Below are 22,536 nucleotides of genomic sequence, written 5' to 3'. Positions count from 1 at the left end.
CAATTCATTCAAGCCTGCAAATTTGTGTTTTTAACATAGTATTGCCCAATAAAAATGCATGAGAAATCATCGCAAGGCTTTCGAGCTGTGCAGATGTGCTTCAAATAATTTTGCAGTGAATTTCCTAGAGTCGTGCCGTTTGTTGGGGAAAGCGTTCCGCGCCGTCGTTCAGCTTCGGCAGTGTCTTGGCGAATTCGCAGTATCTTGGTGGGTTCAACAGCACTTCCACGACGTTTGCACTCACTTTAGTTGTCCCTGTGTTGACTTAATAAACACATATAAACACACTTTTATATCTCAGCGTAGTATTGGACCTATTCCAATTTCTTGAAACTAGTATGTCTCCGTGGTGCATGCAACTGCTCGAGCATAGAATGGCCGCGCAATACCAGGACACATTCTTGACCCTTCATGCACCGAACTTGTGGAACACTTTTTATTTCATCAAAGATAACTCTACTTCTAGTTACCATATCTACAGCGATATCAACCCAATTATCATCAGCCCCCTGCGTGTAATGGATCGGGAGCAAGAGTGGTTGCCAGCCTCAAAAACAAAAGAAGATCATGTGCTCTTCCTTCGCTCGAGATTCAGCCTCGACGGACGCGCTTTTGAAGAGCTGGCTACATTTTGGCTAAAGTAAAAAAATCCTTTCACTTCCGAAATCATGTGACAAATTAGTGGAGGTGCTGGTTATCGATTTCCGCATCTCTCGTGACAATATGTGGAGTTTTGATGCCGCGTTTTAGTTTGTTAGCCCTGTTTATTGAATCCTACGAGAATGTGGTATGAATCATTTAAAACAAAAAAATAATATCTGCACATACACAGAGTGAAAACGATCAGCGGGGTGAAGCTTTGGCAGGTCTTTGTAGGTAAATCTTCCGTTTATCCGTGCGTTCATTCGTACGTACATCCGTCCGCCTGTTTCTCTGTTCGTCTGTCCGTCCGTCCACACCTGCTGATTGTGTCATTGAACTAGGCGGCCACGTACCAAGAGAAACATGCATGTACAGACCCACGTCTTAAGGAGCTGCGGCCTTAAAAGACCACAACACATTGCTGAACAATGACTTTCAAAGACGATAGTCTTTCTTAGGAACTTTGACGCAAAAGTTTTGGTCGTTCTGTCGGTCTGACTGTCTGTCTGTCTGTCTGCACATTTGTCTGTTTGTCCACTTTACTGGCATTGGGTACTTGAAACTGCCGGCCCCATCCGCAGCGACCACAAATATTGCTCAAGCCTGAGCATTCATGCTTGTGCAATTGTCAATTAAATAGCAATTATTGCGCATGTCGAGGGCAACATAACAACACGCATATATTCTGCACATGCATCTCTTACTAGAAAACGCATACACAAGTAACTTTAAGGACCGTCGCACTTATCACGCTGCACTTACTATGCAATGTTTGCTCGGAACGAGGAGTGTTTCCAACGCTTTGCTAAAACGAGATGGTGGTGGCACCTACCCGCCGCCTCGCGTTCTACACTTTATCACCTCTGAGACGGGCGTGCATAGCCACGTTTTCCGAAAGAAACTGCCAGATGGTGCTCATGACTCAAGTGTGACGTGACTTGATGCGCTCGTCCGCTTCCACTGTACGCTCGAGACACTCTAACGCAGCGCATCCGGAATACCATTTACCAATTTTCTTGCACAGAACATCAAATAAATGTTTTGTTCATTCGCTGCACACGCAAGATTATCGTTCTTCGACGAGATTTGCAGATTACATGCAGATACGGGGCCAATTTTCTAACAGGCTTCGTCATCGCAGAGATGCTGTTTTGATTCTGTAATACTGGAATCTCCTGACAGTATCACAGGGGTAAAGGGGCTGGGTTACTCTTTATAGTGTTCTACTATTCTCGCAGAGCCTGGTATAGAGGGAAACGCTTTTTCACTTTGTATAAAGAAGAGAGTAAAACTTCTCTTCTCTCTACCTCTCTCTGAGAGAATAGAAAGCCAATATGATCTTCAAGCATCATAAAGTAAACCGCTGTTAAAATCCTATTCCTGATATACGTATATGTATCGTATTTCGTGAAAGTCTTTCTGTATTTGTTGGTGTTATAGCTGACCAGATGATGTGCACGAGCAAACGAAAAAAAAAAACGTTGCTTTAGAGCGAACGTTATCACCGGGGACCAGCCTTCGTCTGGGCATGCATGCATACGACAGTAGCACACACTTTTTAAGGACATGGCATAGGAGGCCCCCAATTGTGAATAATCACTGTTAACAAATTTTGATATGCATACATGTAAACAAAGAGATATTCAGACATGCGCAGCGTTTCGGATGATGCTAGTGTAGATAGCAGACCCGCAGTACGTGATACAGAATATTGGAAAGCCAGGTGACGTGAAAGCATAAGCTACAAATATATACCGGACACTTGGGGCATCGCAACATTTGCAAACAAACAAAAACAATAAAAAGTAATACAATGTCAAGTTGCTTTCGTTTTCATTGAAATATATACGAGCATTGTATCACAATTTATGTCTCAGTGTAGTAAAAAAAACGTGCATGCGTTGTGGTCAACTAACAATTGTGGCCGATGTTGCTGAATGGTAATTTCAACAGTGAACAAACGTCTATGCGGGATACGGTGGTTGAGTTATCTGTTTTGCAGGCAAAACTGTAAGCCTCCCTGAGTTCGGAAACAATACTCGTATCTAGTTTTAAAGAAAACTACGAAAGGGAAGTTCGTGAATCTTTTTTTATTCATAACTTTAACGCCATGGCACCTGGAATGAACAAGAACCTTCAAGCACACTTAGCTCATGAAATCTTTTCGAGCTTTGCTGTGCACTCTTGACGTGTCCTTAGGTGAACACGCACACCAACATGTGCGCAATTTGTAGTGTGTTGCGGACTTCAAACCATGAAGCATATATGATACATGTTCTGACAAACGATGGCAAAGTAAGCCTTGTACCATGCATTATTATTGCAACATTTTATGTTGCATTGTGAAGCATGTATACTGAACGCGTCTGTTCACAAAGCATGAAAGTTACTTCCCCTGCGTGTCCAAGCAGAAGTTATTCTTTAATGGCCTCGCAAGCATACGTGTGACTATGTGCTGTCATGGTTATCAAAAACATCTTGCAATGTTTCAGGTAGACCTTGCGAAAACCTTTGGTCGTGTTAGCTATCCTTTTTTCCCTTCTTGAGCATGGTGATGTTGGCAGAGTTGTTTTTAAAGGCGTTAAATTGTGTTATAATAAATGCTCAACTCGTCTGATTGTAAAAGATTAACTCTCGAAACCTGTTTCTGTTTGGTCTTTTGTAAAACAGGGTTGCCCGAAGTCACCATTTCTGCTTGCACTTTATCTAGAACTATACTGTGCTTAAGCATAGTACAGTCCAGTCTCATTCGTGGCTTCAGTATGTTAGACAGTGAAGTTAAAGTATTGGCTTATAGATAGATATGTAGTGTTTAACGTCCCGAAACCACCATATGATTATGAGAGACGCCATATTGGAGTGCTCAGGAAATTTCGACCACCTGGGGTTCTTTAACGTGCACCCAAATCTGAGCACACGGGCTTACAACATTTCCGCCTCCATCGGAAATGCAGCCGCCACAGCCGGGATTTGATCCCGCGACCTGCGGGTCAGCAGCCGAGTACCTTAGCCACTAGAACACCGCGGTGGGGCGAAAAGTATTGGCTTATGCAGACGATGTCGTTTACATTTGCACAGATAAGCCAAGTGTTGAAATTGTGGTATCTATGATCGAAAAGCTTTGCGTAGTACCAGAAGCTCATATAGATGCCTTAAGCAGTATAGTACTGTGGTTTGAGTTGCGAAGTAGCACACCGAATCAGTTCACATAGGTTCATTTGACAAGAACTTCTCCAACATTTCTGGGCGTACCATTAGATGCATATAAATTCATTGAGAATTACTAGAATAAGCGTGTTCTTAAGCTTGAACGACAGGCGCCGACATATGTTCCTTATTGACTTTCACTATTTGGGTAGGCTGAACCTTCTAATGCTTTCCTAGGAAAAAGCTTTACTATGTATTGCAACTTATTTATTGTGGAAGTTTTTATACTCAACACCTTCTTTGGATTTTCGCTACATCTATGAAGTCTTTGACTGTTGAGCTCCTGCGCTGTAACAGTATACGCAAGGCAGTTAGTGAGGGTGGGTTAGGATTAAAACACTTTCATCTGTGGCAAACAGGGTCACGATTCTTCCTTTTCGAGTCACGTTGCATCCTGTAATCCTTTCATTCTTGCAGGTTGCGCTTGCGATCGCTTAAGAGAGTTAATGTTTCATTCAACTTCGTAGAACGCCAGTGATTCTGAAGATTCAGGCAGGGAAGCTTACCTTGCAATTCAGTTTCTTAAAGCTCGCTTTCCTGTAGAATACCTGTACACAGTATCACGCAAGGTACTGTATAAGGTACCTTGCGCGACCCTGTATAAAGTACTGCATAAGGATCTACTAAGTATGCTCTTCCGGCTTCCGTTGTACTATTCATTGTACTCCAATCGTTCAGGCGCCAACATAATGAAACGAGTGCGAAAAATGTACATTCCATTGAATTCAAAAACATTCTAAAATATTGCTGGTAAGCACATGGTTAAAAAGAAAATGTACTTTTGTTCCATATGTTACCTGCCACCTATGCAATGTGGCGCCACGATTGAACATTGCTTTGTTAGCCGCAAAGATGCAATTCAGCTTTGGGATGTGCTTCAGCGGGCTTTGAAAAAAAGCATTTCATTGTTATTTCTCACACCATACGTTATCTTCTACCAGCTTTGCTTGAAAAAGTGCTATATGATATTTTTTCTTCTCATGGGTATGCACAACTTATAGAAACACGTATGCAGGACCATAATACAGAACCCACCTTATCAAGCACATACTTTATTCAAATGGCTATTCACCTCAAAGACATTTAACAATGACTTAGTCTTTAGAACGGACTAGTACTCTATCTTGGTGAGGTGTATCGCCTTACTCCTGTCTTGTTTGTATGACATGATGCGAATAACTCTTAATGTGAACTTATGCTGTCTTAACCTTAGCGTGTTTCTTAGTAACGCTTGGGCGCGTATGGTTGCTATGTCATTGTACAATAGTTTGCTTCATTTTGTCTTTATACAGAAATCCCGTACTGAATACCATCAAATTAAAAAAAAGAAAAAAGGCGTGGCTGTGTGGTACAACAACCGCTTTCCACGTGAATGACCTGAGTTTGATCCTAACTATGATCGACACTTTTTATTATTTATTTTATTTGCACCTTTCCATTTTTCCGTCACGCACAACGTGATAACTTTTCGCTCACAACCAACAACGCCAATGCCGGTGTCAACACCAGCCGACGCCGCAATTTTTGCGAAACAAGCTCTTTGTTGCAATGGCGTCAATAAATAGATAAAATAATAAAGAGAACCGCTAAGGCAGCGTGCAAAGCGCATCACAGTTACAGGAAAAGTTGGCCTCTTCAGAGCCTTTTTTAAACTTTCTTGGGTAAGTGCTACATGCACACTTGCTGGGTGCTCACTACATCATAAATCTTCATAGGTTTTTGTGCTGTGGGGCGACAATGAGTTGACGAAGAAGTGCTTTCACTTTGCAGTTCATTGCCATTATTTTAAGAAGCGTGGTACCCGCTACACAATTGCAAGGAATGTTGTGCAATTACATGGTGCTGTTGCTTACGATGCTAAATAATTAGGCCTGATGTTTTAGTAATAGTGTAGCTTAATTCGACAACGCACTCTTCACGCAAGCCGCATTGAAGTATGCATGGTTGTTTCTTGGCTGTTATAAAACGGTTTATTTTTTCATGGTTGCGTGATTCCTTTCCCGACATCAAGCCTGGATATAAGGTCAGTTTTCAACGGATTTTCAAGCACCGGGGTCGCTCACTGCTGGAACGTTTGACTGGCATCAGGGGAACACGAGTTTGAAACCCATTTAATTGTTTGTGTTTTTATTCACTTAGTTTTTGTGTTACTTCGTGCGATAGTGGTTACGGCCACCGGCGGCGGCAGGGTCGGAGAACTACTGCGCACGCGACCCTTGCTGTTATCTCATAACAGCTATCGTTGTAATCAATTAGATGAACTGGTCAGAAAGTGTATCTATAGCAAACAATCGCTATTTTTAATATATTCTGATGCCGGGTTCGACCCACCCAGCCTAATATTACCAGCCATTGACAATAAATTTCACACGCTTCATGTGATAAAACGTTCAAGCGACGACCAGCTATTACATGTATATTAGAACGTATGGCAAGGTAAAACGATGCACACTGAATGTTGCGCGGTGGACCAGCGGGCCGACATTTGCCTTGAAAAACAGTTTTGAGCTATGTTTCTATACAGAAAGCAACAGCAAGAGTACAACCATCTTGAAGTATTTCGCTACTCAAAACCAACATGCTTGACCTCCACGGTCAAGGCACGTTTCTATCAACCACACATTACAACCGCCTGAAGCAATCACAGTGTGTGATTGAAAGGATTAAGCGGAAAATGCCTCGCTGCATTGTAGGAAGGCTGACGCTGTGCGCACTCCAGAGATCATCCTTGCGGCATTACGCATGTTCAATGGAAATCCTTTTACTTTTATGCTTACGTCACCGGAAAATGTATAGACGAGTCTTCGCTTCCCATTGTGAAACGGAGTTCTATATGAATTTCAAAAGCACGGTCTGCCTATACCAACTTTCGTAACACGGCATTCTTGCCGTCATAGCGCTTTTTTTCATGTCCCCATGTTCGATAGCCCCGATATTAGGTCGAACTATTTAGTTGGCGGAAGTAGGGTCTATAGAAAAAGCTATGGCCCATTTTATTCTAGCTTCGACTTGAAGTAGCTTGCCGTATATTCAGTGAATCCAACACATTGGAAGCCTGTTTTACCTGCCGTAGTTTTATTTATCTATTTATTCATCGTTACAAAAAGTGAGTTTGGTGTTTAAAATTCTATGCTGTCTTACTTGGTCAATTTCAATGAAAGTATAGGCAAGGCAGTTTCGTTAGCAGCATTTTTGGGCAGAAAAATGGTAAAATAGGCGTAGTATGAAAGAGCCCTACTCAGGGCATTTGCTAAACTGACGAACGAATACCTCAGGTTGTTGCGGAACACGGATGGATGCATCTTGGTAGGAAGCGCAGCAACACGGAACACAAAACTGAAGCGCTCAACTTCAACTAAACGTTCATTGCAAACATCAGAGTATATAAAGGAAGTGAAAGAGAAAAAATAAATAAAAGGCAGAACAACAAAATGCACACGTGCAGTGCCGTAGATTACTGATTCGTAATTATCTATCACACCATACAAAAAAGAAGCTTCTTTCCGCGTGAGCGAAATAGAAGGTGCACTAACAAACTCAAAATCATCACGTGTCATTTCTGCTGCTCCTACAATCAAACTGGTTAATAAATATCTGTCTCTATATGAAACGCAACTGTTATCGAAAGACGGCACACAACCGCACTCCTTGCAGTGGAACGCCAAGTGACCGTCGGTACCCTTTTGCACTTTATTATGGTGTTTTTTAACCTCTCATTTATGCATCTTTGGATAGTTCCCACATAAGCCATACTGCATAGCAAGGGGTCCCTGTAAACAACCGGCACTGCACACTCGACATATTCATTGCGATGCTTGACTTGGCCACCTTTCTTTTCCTTCAAAACAGGACAAGTTTGCGACACATCTTTGACAGTTTCTCTGCAGCAGACATGACCAATCGGGCACCCACCCTATTTCCAATCTTTTTAAGATAGGGCGTCACACCATATATATAGATGACGACAATCGTTTTATTTTGATAACACTTGCATTTTACATCGGGACACAGATTTATTAAGCCGTTTGATTGTAGAAGCAGCAGAAATGACACGCGATGATTTTGAGTGTGTTAGTGCACCATCTATCTCGCTCACGAGGAGATAACTTTGTTTTTTTTTGATGGTGCGATAGATAATATTGCATGAGTAATGTACGGCACTGCACGTGTGCATTTCGTTGTTCTGCCTTTTATTATTTTTTCTCTTTAACTTCCTTTATATACTCTGACTTTTGCAATAAACGTTTAGTTGAATTAAGCGCTTTTGTTGCGTGTTACGTGTAATAGTTGCTGCCCTTCCTACCAAGATTAATTCATACCAACTGGCCTGATACAAATGCTTATTGAGCTACAGATAGATGGATGCTATAGGCGCCCCTTTCAAAAGGGGCGGTGACATGTCTGCCACCAGGCTCGCAAAAAAGAAAGAAAAAAAGCGTTCTCTAATTTGTTGGCCTAAATCCGTATCTACTTCGAATAAATCAATATTACTAGAGCAATGGAAACTATAAATTTATGTTCAATCTTCCTGCCTCTACTGGCAGACTGACCTAATTTCCCCACTCTTTCTATTCTTTATCTCGACTTATATACAGCCAATACTCTAACCGTCTTTTACTTGCTTCTATCGCGGAGGTGTCCAGCTTTCCACGTAGCCCAGTCACAGCGAAACTTGAAGCAGCTGTCTGTCAGGAGCCCATTGTACTACTTACTGCAAGTACAGATATAGAGTACTCCGTGCATCGTAAATCATAACTTTGATAAATGTTAAAGTACCCACTGCATGTCTGTAGGGATGATGTACACTGTGTTCATGCTGAATCAGATTATCATCAATTATGGCTGAGCCCTTTGTATTAAATAGCAAGCTCTAAACCATATCTGTATTTACGCAGTTTGTATTGTGTGATGGCTAGCGTAATTTTACTCTGCTACCACGCTATATCAGACATGTTAACTAGATTCCTTGTCGTACATTTACGCGAGCTTCACACATAGCGAAGTATCACGTTTTTTCCATGAGCGCTGTGCTTATGAGCTGCACATTAAACAAACAAAAAGTTGCCTGAAAGCATAATTTAATATTTTTCCACTCATAAAGTGACTCATAAACATGATATATTTCATCATATTATAGCTAACGGTATAAGCCTATTAAGCCATTGTAATTGCCCTTACTTGTGTTTGTTAAAATGAAAGGGTTGGTTTGCACAATTGCATGTTCCGCCTGTGTGGTACCCGCGTGAAATATCTGACGTTTCTTCAGGCACTAAAATGACAGCTCTAATGTGCCTGAACACGTCTAGTGTGTCCTCAAAGCGATTGAAATAATAGTTATTTGGAAAGAGCATGCATGACAACAACTGTCTTCCGCATTCGAACATACCTTTACACACGTAGTGATGAGTCGTAGTGTTTGTAGTTGACACCATATGCAACAGAGTGACAATATGCAAGAAGGCGTTTTCCGTTTGTATTATACTGAATACAGTTATGTGTTTAGACGGGATGAATATGTCAAATTTCTGACGGCATGCACAAGTCGCTCCTTGTTTTATTACACCATCTACGTCTTAGTTAAAGACGTTTCACTAATTCACTAATTCAAGACAAATAACTAATTCAAGCTTCACTAATTCAATAGACAAATGAGCTCTTCCGAGACGCTGACGTTCACGGGAGAGCACTCCCTAGCGTTCCAAAGTGCAGCTTGTTCAGCTTAGAAGCATATAAACCAAGGCTGGGCAGTATAGAGCATACATATATCTTAGATACTATCTTAGACACTCTTTGACTATTCTATATGTATGGTGATACGTCTCGCAAGAGAGGTATCAGTATCTCTATTTTAGGCGCATGGAAGATTACATCGTGTATCTGCAGCTACAATATATTGTGATAGCGCAACCATCGCGCGAGACAATAAACCTGGGCTGAACTCCGCTTCTCCAACACATACTGCTGCTAAAAGGACTCCAGAATAGAAATAAACGCAGTCTGATTTTAGGGCTTTTTGCCAAAGTTTGAGCTCAGAGGTTCGAGCTCAAGACTTTGAGATCAGTGGTTCAGTATTGATAATGCAGAGTCGGACTCGTAGGCACAAATTTCCCCCGAAGACAGGGGGGAAGGGGGAGGAGCTCCTTGATGCTTTTAAAAGACGTAAAGTGCGGTTAAAGGCAATTTTGTGCTACGTAGCTTAAAGCAGAAAATAATATCAGTGAGGAAAAGGGATTGGGAGGCACGGGCCCAGTAAGTCTCCTCCCCTGGCTTCTCCGTATTGACAAAGAAGCTCGCAAACGACTACAACCAGCCAACCTTTGCTTTCTAGTTTGGTTTTACGCTTTGGTTGTGTCATTGTCATGACACTATTCCACTCAGCAGCTGTACTGTGCCACGCACTCCAATGTGTGTGGCATTTTTTGCACGCATTCTGAGGCCGCTCTAATGACATTACTAAAGTTTCCCTTGCTGTGTGCTTCATTAACAAGTCCGAATACAAAAATAGGGTTGGGGGGTGCCTAATGTTCCATCACTTTCCTATACCAGTGATTTGAAGGATCTCGTGTAGGCATGTGACCTAGGTGAATGAGATAATATACAAGTACAATTCTGACTAAAGCGCCACCGCTACTTAGGCTGGATTTCACAGAACAAGCGTTTATCGAATTAACCCTATCATGGCATACACCTGTCCTTCTTTTATTCAAAGCTTTTCATAATCATAATTTGATCGTTTGCCCAACTTGTTTTTAGTTGTCCTTCTTTTCCACTCCATGCATTCACTATGTCTTGAGATTGTTTTTTCTGCTATGCTTACTTTGATGTGTCTGTAACATCCTGACAAGGTGAGCCTTCTGCTTTAATCTTATTAGCAGGGCACGTTAAAGACTCCAGATGTTCGAAATATTTTGAGCCCGCCACTACGCTGTCTCTTTTAATGATGACGTGGCTTTATGCCGTAATACTTATGGTATTATTACTGATAATATTAATAACAATATTGACATATTATAGTATTGATTGTTGTTTTAACTCTCTTGGTTATTTCTGCTACCATTTGCAGACTTTATTACTCCATATTTCGTTCTTATACAAAGATGTTCTTGTGAAAAATATACAGGGTGCTCCAGCTATATTTAGCCAGGGTTTAAAGATATGCCAACACATGCAATTATGACGTGACCAAATGCATGTTGCTGAACTTTGCCTAAAGATAATCAGATTAGTTTTCGTGTTGTAAAATACTGTTTATTTAGATCTGTTTAACTACTTACTCTTGAAAGAATGAAGATGGATAAAAATTTCAATGAGAAAGTTGTAGATCGGATTACAAAACATCCCATGAGACAGTTTTGAACCTTGTATGTTTTAATTATCAATGTTTTTCTGCTAGCTACAATCGTCCGGGAAATACAATGTAAGAAGAAAAACCAGCTTGCGCACGAGTACACACGATGATTCTAGTGCTCCCTAACGTTCCGCGTACATGGCATTTGCCTGATTGCGCTGTCTCGGCAGGGCCAACAGGTTCGCAATGATGGTAATTGCTTCGCAATAAACACGTTTTGCTGTCGGCCACAAAAGCGATAACCACTGTGACAGCTTACCGCTGTCATGAACCAGTGCGAGGGAAGCTTGTCGTTAGTACGAAGAAGGTTAGGGAGCACCAGAATCACGGCATCCGTAGGCACGCCAGTGGGTTTTTCACGGGGTATTTTTTCTAATTCTGGGATAATTTACTTAGCCAAAAAATTCTAATAAATAACAGATATAGAGTTCAAAACTGTCTAATTGGACGCTTTGCCAACAGATGTACTACTTTCTCATTGAATTTCTTTATCCATCTTCGTTAATTTATAAGTAAGTTAAATAAATACATATAACTTAGAGCACATAAAATAGTGTGACCAACTTCAGGCAACCATCAGCAAGATTTGTTTGGCCGCGTCGAAATAGCGTGTGCCGGCATAATTTTATGTTCTGCCTAAACATCGTTGGGGCACCCTGTGTAATGCTCGCGTGCTTGCATATTGCCTAAAACAACTTTTGATTACTGCATAGTAAAATAACAATATTTAGTTTGTATTGTAAAAAGATATCACACCAAATGCTCCATTTTTCTCATATACTTCCCGACAAGGTGTTTTGTGCTATTTTTTATATGCACTTGGGAGTTTTAGAATAATGCACCGTGAGCCCTTGCCGTGCGGTCGCTGCCACTGCGCATGCATCGTAACGCAAGTCGGCGTTCGCGTTCGTGGACCACAAGCCTAAAATCCGAAATTGCGTGCAGCGATCGCGGCCAGTAAACGCTGGTTTCGTGGCTATGGTGTTGCTGCGGTTGTTCGTTGCGGTTTGCAGCAGGGCAAACGCTATTCTAAAAGTCATATGGCGCCCGCTATGCTCGCAAGGACCGCAGCGCTTGCAAACGCTATTCTAAAACTCTCTATTATTTATTTAGCAGTCACACCTTTTAGAGGCTATGCGCCATGAATCCTTAGGGGCTAGACAGCAGACGCGAAGAACAAGGCATATTCGTTTCGACGAATAAAGAATGCTGAAGGTGCATGTGTTTATATTTAGCTCTGCTAAATTCCGGATTCATCTCTTAGAGTGTGTCTCATCATCATATCAGTGTTTTTTGGACGGAATACTCTATCGTATCACTAAGAAATCGTATTGTTTTTTTTTTGGCGCTAACTTTAATGCTGTATACTTCAAATGAAATATTTACTTCTTTGTACGTACAGCCGCGGCTACCTCAGTGCTACGGCAGGCTACGGCAGTATTGGCAACAAGATTTGAGTGGAGTTGCCACCTGGTGGCAACTGGCTGAGGCGCGCAAGTGCGGATTGCTCTGTGAGTCGTCTGCTGGCTACGTTTGTTTCTATGTGCTCGTAGGTCATGCCCGTTTTCAAAGGGTGGTTTGTCTGGTCATGTTAGCGCGAGCGTAAAGGTCTGACCAGACGCACCCGTTGTAGCGCGTGGTTTTCTTGACGCGGCGCCACGTCCTATGGTGAGAGAAGGTACGCAGCATCGCGTAGCCGCGTGCGCTCTCTCTCAGCTGCTTTTACGTATGGGTGAAACGACATACTAAACAATTTGGTCTTTCTCGCCTACTAATGCATTGTAATAGAATCAGTGAATGCAACTTTCCAGAGCGTTGTTTATTGTATTCATACCCTCCATTTGCAAGAATAATTTTAGAGTGGGTGCCGCTTTCTGCTTCAAGCACGTTATAAATTAGTTTTGGTTGCTCCCAAACATGAGAAATATTAAAGGAAAAGCGAATGCAGGGTTTTAGCGACTTCGTTGTAAGCGAAAACGAGGTCTAGGCCACACAATTGCACGCTGTTGTTAGGTGACCAACTATATGGCGCGGTGGTTTATCGGTTATGCGGGGAGCCTTAGGTTTTTTTTTATCTGCCCGTGGTCTAGGCCACACAATTGCACGCTGTTTGTTAGGTGACCAACTATATGGCGCTGTGGTTTATCGGTTATGCGGGGAGCCTCAGGTTTTTTTTATCTGCCCGTGGTACCACTGGTAGAAATATTACTATAACATAAACTGTGACACCTAAGTACTTAAACTGTACTCAAAATTGAGTTGCCGTGCGCAAGCATGTGTTTTGAGTTAAGGGCGCTTTAATGAGCCTATACGTTCAAAATTACTTCAAACGACATGCCTTACATTTATTGTTGTATAATTTCATTGGAAATCTTATATTTTTTTTTACATTTTCTTGAGCGTTTGTGCAGCATTAATATTGACCGACGTGAGGCAGTTGTAACTTTTAGTTTGGCGCAAAAATGCTCGTTTCATAAAATACCCAGACATTTGTTTCAGTCTTGTCATGCAAGGAATCTATCGATCAAAGGTATCTGTTGAACTTTTACAAAGCTTTGGTGTCTACTTGTGCGAAAACATGTCCGTATACGGGGTAAGCGCAATGTATACAGCAAAGCACTGTCAACCCCTAGCTTTCCCAACTATACATATCGACTGTACTACACTTCATGGTGAACAGAATAAAAAAAAATGCCAGGCCTGTATAGTAGGCGCCGCACACTCACAGCGAAAACTTGAAGAGCGGCCTTTCAGAGCCTTTTCAAAACACTCGCTGGGTATCTACTGCAAGCACACTTGCTTGGTACCCAATAGGGCATTATTAATAAACTTTTGGATAGTAGGCTGACATTTCTTATGCTATTTTTAGTCATTCTTTTGAGAAGCGTCGAATCCGCTGAACACGTGAAAGGAATTTTGTGCTGATTGTCCATGTAGTGGCTGACGATGATGAGGAATGACGGCTGTAGTGAGTATGCGCCACATTTATTAGGGAAACAAGAACAAGCTTTTGTAATGGATTGAAGCATTTGACACCTCATTCGTTATGCTAATCGCATTGTGTGACGACTGGTTGTTCTTTCGCTGTTTTGAAGTTCTTTTTAAGTCGTATTAATGCCATTTTTCCCGACACCCAGCCTGCCTAAGGCAAGTTTGACGGCAAGTCAGAAGGCCGGCGTAGCTCAGTGTTTGAATACTGGGCTCGCACCCAGTGGACCTGTGTTCGAGCCCCAGTGTGCCATCGGTGCTAGGTCATGCCCGCATGAGGCAAGTTTGACTACCGTGTTAAAAGCACTGGCGTAACTCAGTGGTAGAATATAAAGCTGGCACCCAGTGAACCCGGGTTCAATCCCCACTGTGTCATTGGTGGAAGTTTTTTTTCTAATTTAGCGCGATGGGGTTACAGATACTGGCTGCGGCTGCGGACAACATTCAACTGCGCGTGACCCGAAAAGTGATCTCATAACAGATTTCGCTGTAAAAAAAATGCATTTGCGTATAAGTGCGAACAGCTGTTCTGAACTCATCGCTTTCATTGACAGATATGTGAGCTTTCTACGATCTTTATATCTTTTTCGTCGTTGTTGTATGCAGGTGAGGAAGACGTGAATAGGTATTTAACTCACGCTACAGCAGCGCGTTGCAGGGGAAACACAGGCTAAACACGTACACAGCAAAAGCGCGATTTAGTGCAAAAAAGAAAGCGCAGACACTCCCCCTGGCGAGCATCCATTTGAAAATCAAAATGCGATTTACTCGTTGCTAATGATAACGTTAGACAGCCTTCGTGCACCAATGCAGTGGAGATGTAGGTAGATATCACCAATAAACTGTGGTAACGCATTTTACTAGCCGACGATCGGCTCAGACCGCATGCAACGAAGCGCCACTGAGTGTATTAAAAACGATAATCTTTCTTGGGGACATTCGACACAAAAATTTTGATCTGTCTGTCTGTCTGTCTGTACGATTGTCTGTTTGTCTGCCCTTAACGATACACCATTATCATCGTCATCAGGCTGACTACGTCCACTGCAGGACAAAGGCCTCTCCCATGTTCCGCCAGTAAAATCAGTCCTGTGCTTGCTGCTGCCAATTTATACCCGCAAACTTCTTAATCTCATCTGCCCACCTAACCTTCTGTCTATCCATAACCCTCTTGCCTTTTCTTGGGATCCAGTTAGTTACCCCTAATGACCAGCGATTGTCCTGTCTGCGAACTACATGTCCAGCACATTTCCATTTATTTTTCTTGATTTCAACTAATATCTCCTAAACCCCCATTTGTTCCCTAATCCACTCTGCTCTCTTCTTGTCTCTTAAGGTTACACCTACCATTTTTCTTTCCATTGCTCGCTGCGTTGTCCTCATTTTAGGATGAACCCTCTTTGTAAGTCTTCAGGTTTCTGCTCTGTAGCTAAGCACCGGCAGGGTACAGCTGCTACACGTTCCTCTTGAGGGAGAGATGCAATCTACCTGTCATATTTTAAGAGTGCTTGCCAAATTTTCTCCACCCTACTATATTCGTCTAGTTACTTCGATATCGTGGTTCGGCTCCACGGTTATTACCTGCCCTAAGTGGACATAGTCTTTCACAACTTCAAGTGCACTATTACCTATCTCGAAGCGCTGTTTCCTTCCGAGGTTGTTGTACATAACTTTAGTTTTCTGCAGATTAATTTTAAAACCTACTTCTTGTCTAACTCCGTAATCACAACTTGCAATTCGTTCCCTGAGTCATTCAGCAAAGCAATGTCATCGGCGAGGCGAAGATGCCTATGACACTCTCCATTAACTCTTTTGCCTAACTTTTCCAATTCTTGACCTATGAAAACCTCCTGTGCACACGCAGTAAACAGCATTGGGGAGAATGTATCTCCCTGCCTTACACCCTTCATGATTGGTATTCTGTTGCTTTCTATATGAAGCACTATGGTAGGAGTTGATCCCCTGTAGAATTCGTTCAGGATGTTTATAAATGCTTAATTAATCGACGCCCTCATTCTACAGTGTCTCCGTCACTGCTGATATTTCTACTGAATCAAACGCCTTCTTCTATTTATGAAACCTATGTATCGTGGTTGGTTATATTCCAAGCGTTTCTGTATTCCCTTAGTTATAGTGTGAATGTCGTCAATTGTTCAGTAGCCTGTTTGAAATCCTGCTTGTTCCTTTGGTTGATTAATTTCTAATGTTTTCTTAACTCTGTTAGCAATTACTTTTGTAAATAGCTTTTATACTACGAAGAGCAAGCTGATCGGCCTGTAATTTTTCAAGTCTTTGTCATCTTCTTCTTTATGTACTAAGATGACGTTACCATTCTTCCAAGATTTTGGTACTCTTCCCGTCAGGAGACACCTCGTAAAGAAGGTCGCTAGTTTCTCTAACACAATCTGTTTTTCATCCTTTTGCAGATCTGATGTTACTTGATCGTCACCAGAAAGAAGCTTTGCCTGTTTGCAAGCTCTCCAAGGCTTTTCTGACTTCTTCTATCATTACTGGTGGGGTGTCATCTGGATCACTGCTAGTTCTTATAGTATTAAGGTCGTGGTTGTCCCGGCTTCTGTACAGATATCTGTGAAACTCCTCCGCTATTTTGACCTATCCTATTCATATTGGTAGTTACGTTGCCTTCTTTGTCTCTTAGTGCATACATCCAATTTTTCCCTATCCCATGTTTCCTCTTCACTGCTTTGACGCTTCCTCCATTTTTCAGAGCGTGTTCAATTCTCTCCATGCTATACCTTCTTGCACCGGATAACTTATGCTTATTATTCAACTTCGAAAGCTTTGACAGTTCTTTTTTGTCTATTGTACTTAAGACTTTCATGCTTTGACGCTTCTTAATGAGATTCTTCATTTCCTGGGAAAGCTTGCCAGTGTTCTGTCTAACTTCCCTGCCTTCAATTACCACTGCACATGCCGTAATGATACTCGTCAGATTATCATTCATTGTATTTACGCTAAGGTTGGTTTTCTCAATAAAAGCCGAGTACCTGTTCTGAAGCGAGACTGAATTCCTGTACTTTCCCTCTCAGTGCTAGCTCATTAATTGGATTCTTGCGTATCAGTTGCTGTCATTCCTTCTTCAAGTCGAGGCGAATTTGAGACCGTACCATTCTATGGTCACTGCATCGTACTTGGCCAACCACTTCCACATCCTGCACGATGGCTGGGTGTGTACTCATAATAAAGTCTATTTCGTTCTTATTTTCCCCAATAGGGCTCCTCCATGTCCACTTACGGTTTCCTCGTTCTCGTTAGAAGGCATTTAAAATTCGTAAATATTTCTTTTGGCAAATTCTACCAGTAGCTCTCCTCTGGCATTTCTAGTACCAATGCCATAATCTCCTACTGCCTGGTCTCCAGCCTGCTTTTTCCCAACCTTTGCATTAAAGTCTCCCATCAGTATATTATATGTGTTTTTGCCTTACTCCTTGCTTATTCCACGTCTTCATGGAAGCTTTCAACTGAAGCGTCATAATGGCTGGATGTAGGCGCGTATGCCGGTATCATCTCTCATCTTGTATCTTTTATTGAGTTTATTTACGATACCTCTCACCCGTTCTATAGTGCTATAAGATTTCTCTATGTTGCCAGCTAAGTTTCTGTGAATTAGGAAACCCACTCCCAGTTATCTTCTGTTTGCAAATCCCCGATAGCAAAGGACGTGCCCATTCTGTAGCGCCATATAGGCCTCATCTGTTCACTGAGCCCTATTATATCCAAGTTAACGCCCTCTAGCTTCTCAAATATTACAGCTAGACTTGCCTAACCAGATAAAGTTCTAGCGTTAAAAATCGCCAAGTTTACGTTCCAATGGTGGTTTGTCCAGATCCAAACGCTCTTAGCACCCTCTGCTGCGTTGCAGATCTCACCGCCACCGTGGTCAGTTGCTTCGCAGATTCTGGGTACTGAGGGCCATGAGTTAATTGAAATTTGCATGTGGGAGGTAGTGACCAGATACTGCACCAGGGTGGCCAATTCTTTTCGGGTGAGAACCCTCCGTTTGCTCGGTTCCGTGGTGTAGCTACACACCAAACGCCTGCTTACGCAGACGCCCCTGCATCTGCGTAATCAGGCTCCCCTGCGCCAGCACAAATGCACGCATTCCGCTATTGCCTGGCATAGAACAAACATCTCGTCTCCAAAGAGTGGGCTCAACTTTCCAGGAACCACTAGATCTCGGGAAAATACCTAAACCTACTTTTACTCCGCAACATGAAGTTTTTAAATTTCTGTTAGGATACCTAAAGGGCACTAGCCTATTTAATGAACTGCATGCAACGTCACTTACATCACCATTGCGCAGAGACATGCAAGCATCCCGATCGTAATATTTGTTTTAGGGACGAACTTCTTTACGCCGTGGGTCCCGCGTCGTAGCCAGTTGCATTGTATTGCATGTGGATAAAAACGGTGCTACAGCATGTCCACGGTGTGAATGATTATGGGTTGGGTTCGTCAGTCCATCCATGTATCCGTCCGTCCATCCGTCCATCCGTCCGTTCATCCGTGTGTGCGTGCGAGCGCCCGTCCGCCCACTTAACCCCACTCATCATCATTCACCTCAAGGACATGCTGTGCTTTCTTTTTGTTTTCCATTCCTGCCTTTAATTCGCCTCTTTCGGACCATTCCTCTCCTCAATCCACAAAACCTATTAAAAAGTAGCATATAGACACCTCTATGGACGTACACCGGCAGAATTTCGTTTTTATAAAAGAACTTTCTCTCTCTCCTCCGCTGTGTGAGACGCACGCTGGCTGCCTAAGGTAAAAACACAGCAATTATTTGCAGTCAGGATTAGACACACTTCTCCTGCAACAAAAGCTTTTCTTGCAACGCTCGCATTTCAACTAACGAAAATATAATTTGATGAGCAGCCAAGAAGAGCATAATTAGTTTAAAACATTGCTAAAGCAAAAAGAAAGCATGAAACATATTCGCATAACCAGAGTGGTTATAGTTACGGTCCTGTAACTAAAAGCATACAACATCGATACACCAAATGGCACCAATTGATACCAAAAACAGCCGACCTATCCGCAGCACCCACCAATATTGCTTGAAATTTACCAGTCACACTTGTACGAGTGTCAATTAAAAAGCAATTATTGCGCATATAGAGGCACGATAACAACACGTCTATATTCTGTATGTTTGTCTTTTACTAGAAAAGGCATATAAGTAAATATAGGGACCGTAGCTCCTATCACGCTGCGCTGACGATGCAATGCTTGCACGAAAAGGCAAGTTGTTGCAACGCTTTGCTAAGACGACACGGTGGTGGCACCTAGCTGTCGCCTTGCGTTCTCCAGCTTATCGCCTTCGAGACGTGCGTGCACGCCACGCGTTGTGTTTTCTAAAGTAACCGCCAGATAGCACTCATGTTTCACGTGCTTCGATGCGCTCGTTCGCCCCTGCTGCACGCCTTGAGACACTCTAACGCACTGCTTCTAAAATACAGGCAACCGATTCGCTAGCGCAGTACATGAAGTAAACGTTTTGATCACTCTCTTTAGGCGCAACACTATCGTCTTCCGACGACCTTTGCAGTGTAACATGCAGACATGGGGCCATTTTTTTATGTATACGCGCCGTCAACCGTCCATCTGCACTTCTGAGGAGACGGTGCTGCCACCTATAGCCTGATCTCGCGGCGAATATCACACGAGCAGGTGGCCTTGCTCTGCAGCACGACGCGTTGCTAACTGTAACCTTGCGGCCGTTGCACGTTGCGATGCGGACTCGCTCGCTGGATCTCGTGCCGACCAGCTGTGCCCTCGCGATGTCCGATGGCAGCGCAGCTCTGGCCGACTAGCGCACTCTACGCCATCTCCTGACGCTGACAAGAGCTCTCGCTGAGTGGTGCCCCATCATCAAATTTCTGCGACCACGTCCATCTTCCCCAATTTCTCCTTACTTTCGTATGTGGCTGTCCCTGCGCCTCTCTCTCCTCCTGCTCCTCTCTCTATCTCTATAGCTTTAATTCCTATTCTTTTTAATCCCTTATTACCCCAACCCTCGCGAGCTACTGTTGAGGTGTCCTCCCGCTTGAGAAATAATTACGAAGCTCATTTTCACCTTCTTTTCATTTAAGAATCACCTGCCCGTTATCACCCATGCAGAGCATGTCTACATGTCTGTAAGCCTGGGCATGCTCCTGCGCACGCACGTCACAACGTGCAACGGCCGCAAGGTGTCGCGCCACAGAGCAAGGCCGGCGCGACACCTTGCTTTTACATCTTGGTTTTAATGATAATGAAGGTAGTGAGCTTAGAATACAGGAGGTGGCGCTAGAGATAACAGATAAACACAAATATCTGGGCGTATGGATAAGCAATGGGACCGAGTACCTAAGGGGACGCGAAATATACATGACGACTAAAGGTAACAGGAATGCAGTGGTCATGAAAAACAGGGCACTGTTGAATTACAATAGGTATGATGTTGTGAGAAGAATATGGAAAGGGGTCATGGTTCCTGGTCTGTAGTTCGGCAATGCGGTCTTGTGCATGAGATCAGACGTTCAAGCAAGATTAGAAATTAAGCAACGTGGAATAGGTAGGCTTGCCTTAGGAGCTCAGGGGAAGACACCAAATCAGGGAGTACAAGGTGATATGGGATGGACTTCATTTGAGGGCAGAGAAACTAGCAGCAAGATAAAATTTGAGAAGCGATTGAGAGAAATGGGGGAGGAGTGTTAGGCTAGCAACGTATTTAGCTACTTGTACATGAAGAATGTCGATACAAAATAGAGGAAGCTAACAAGACAATTGACTGGTAAACACTTAGAAAACAGCAGGGGGCGAAACCAAAAAGAATTATCGGTTAAGTAGAAGGTGAAGGAAGCTGAGACCGATATGTGAAGAATTGGCATGGTTAAGAAGTCTGCACTAGAGATCTATCGAACTTTTAAGCAGGAAATTGCCAGGGAAAGGATCTATGATAATACTCGGGGTAGTTCTTTACTGTTTGAGGCCAGGACGGGAGTATTACGAACCAAGACATATCGGGTCAAATACGAAGGGGTAGACACGGTATGCAGTGCGTGTGGAGAGGAAGAGGAAACTGCCGAACACTTGATAATGTTTTGCAAAGGGCTTCACCCTATAGTTCAGAATGATGGTGCAGAGTTTTTCATAGCACTAGGGTTTAATGACAGGGAGGGCAAAAATAGACTTTAAACAGATAGAATCAACCAGAAGGAGGTTATCTGATTGGTGGCTAAACTCAAGGCACGAGTGAAAATGAAACCCTTCACTGCAAAGTACGAGTCCTCAACCTCACTATTTAAAGAAAAAATTAAAAAATCTAGTTTTTGTTCAGTGAGTATTACGGCTTGGTGGCGTTAGCCACAGCCAGAGCTAAAGGGTACAGCAATATCAATTCATTCATACGACTGCTGGTGCGCCATACACAGACGTGACCGCGGCTGTACGTTGTGCCATTGAGTTATCTTCGTCTTGTTCAAGCTATCTCTTTAGCGCGTATTTCATTGGTCTTCTTTTCATTGTTGATATTACACGTTCAAGACATCAGGTGCTCACCCTAAACTTCACACAAATTATTGGTCGCTGAAATCTAGATGCTTATGGTACTTGCAAGTAGGTAATAGAGCTGTAATACTTTTTGGAACTGGATGAACATTTGTTGTGGAGTTTTTGTAGATGCGTGTTAACTACTGTAAAATGAATAAGGGGCCTCAGAGCAGAATGCGTGGACTCCTTAGACACTATTAGGCACATGTACTCGACCACCGCTATTTCTTATTCGCGAAATCAGCTCGAAGAGTGACAGTTTCTTTTTTAGTATTTTTCTTATTAGAAAACCAGCATAAAGTTACATATCTTCTAAAGTAAGCTTGAACGTAAGAAAGTGGTGTGGCGTTCGTTGGTTCAGGCCGCACTCTTATGGTGTAATTTACTCTTCATTGTAATATACCTTCTTTGTAAGGTGAGTAAAGGCAAGTCAATCCCGTGGGTTCATTTTATATATGTTCTATTGATCTCGAGAGCACACGCGTAAGGAAAAAAAACAACATGTCATCAAGTAGTAAGCATCATGAATTTCATCCTACCCAGCAAAAGCATTGATTTGATTATATTGAATTGCGCTGCTAAAGTTCTTATGTGTACTGCGGCTCTATAAAAGCATTGGAACGTATCTTGTTTGAATTACGAGCTTATGCTGAAGAGCGCGCGCCCTATGAAAATTGCCATGCTTTGGATAATACAATAAACAATATTATTGGACTGTATCTCAGGTGTGAAATAAAGGTGTGAAAAAAGTAGTGATAAGCCGTTGTAAGGTAGGAAAAGCTATTTATCATTTCAGC

This window comes from Rhipicephalus microplus, chromosome 2 (assembly GCF_043290135.1).
Source record: "Rhipicephalus microplus isolate Deutch F79 chromosome 2, USDA_Rmic, whole genome shotgun sequence".
NCBI classification, from domain to species: Eukaryota; Metazoa; Arthropoda; class Arachnida; order Ixodida; family Ixodidae; genus Rhipicephalus; species Rhipicephalus microplus.
This window is presented reverse-complemented; position numbering follows the sequence as displayed.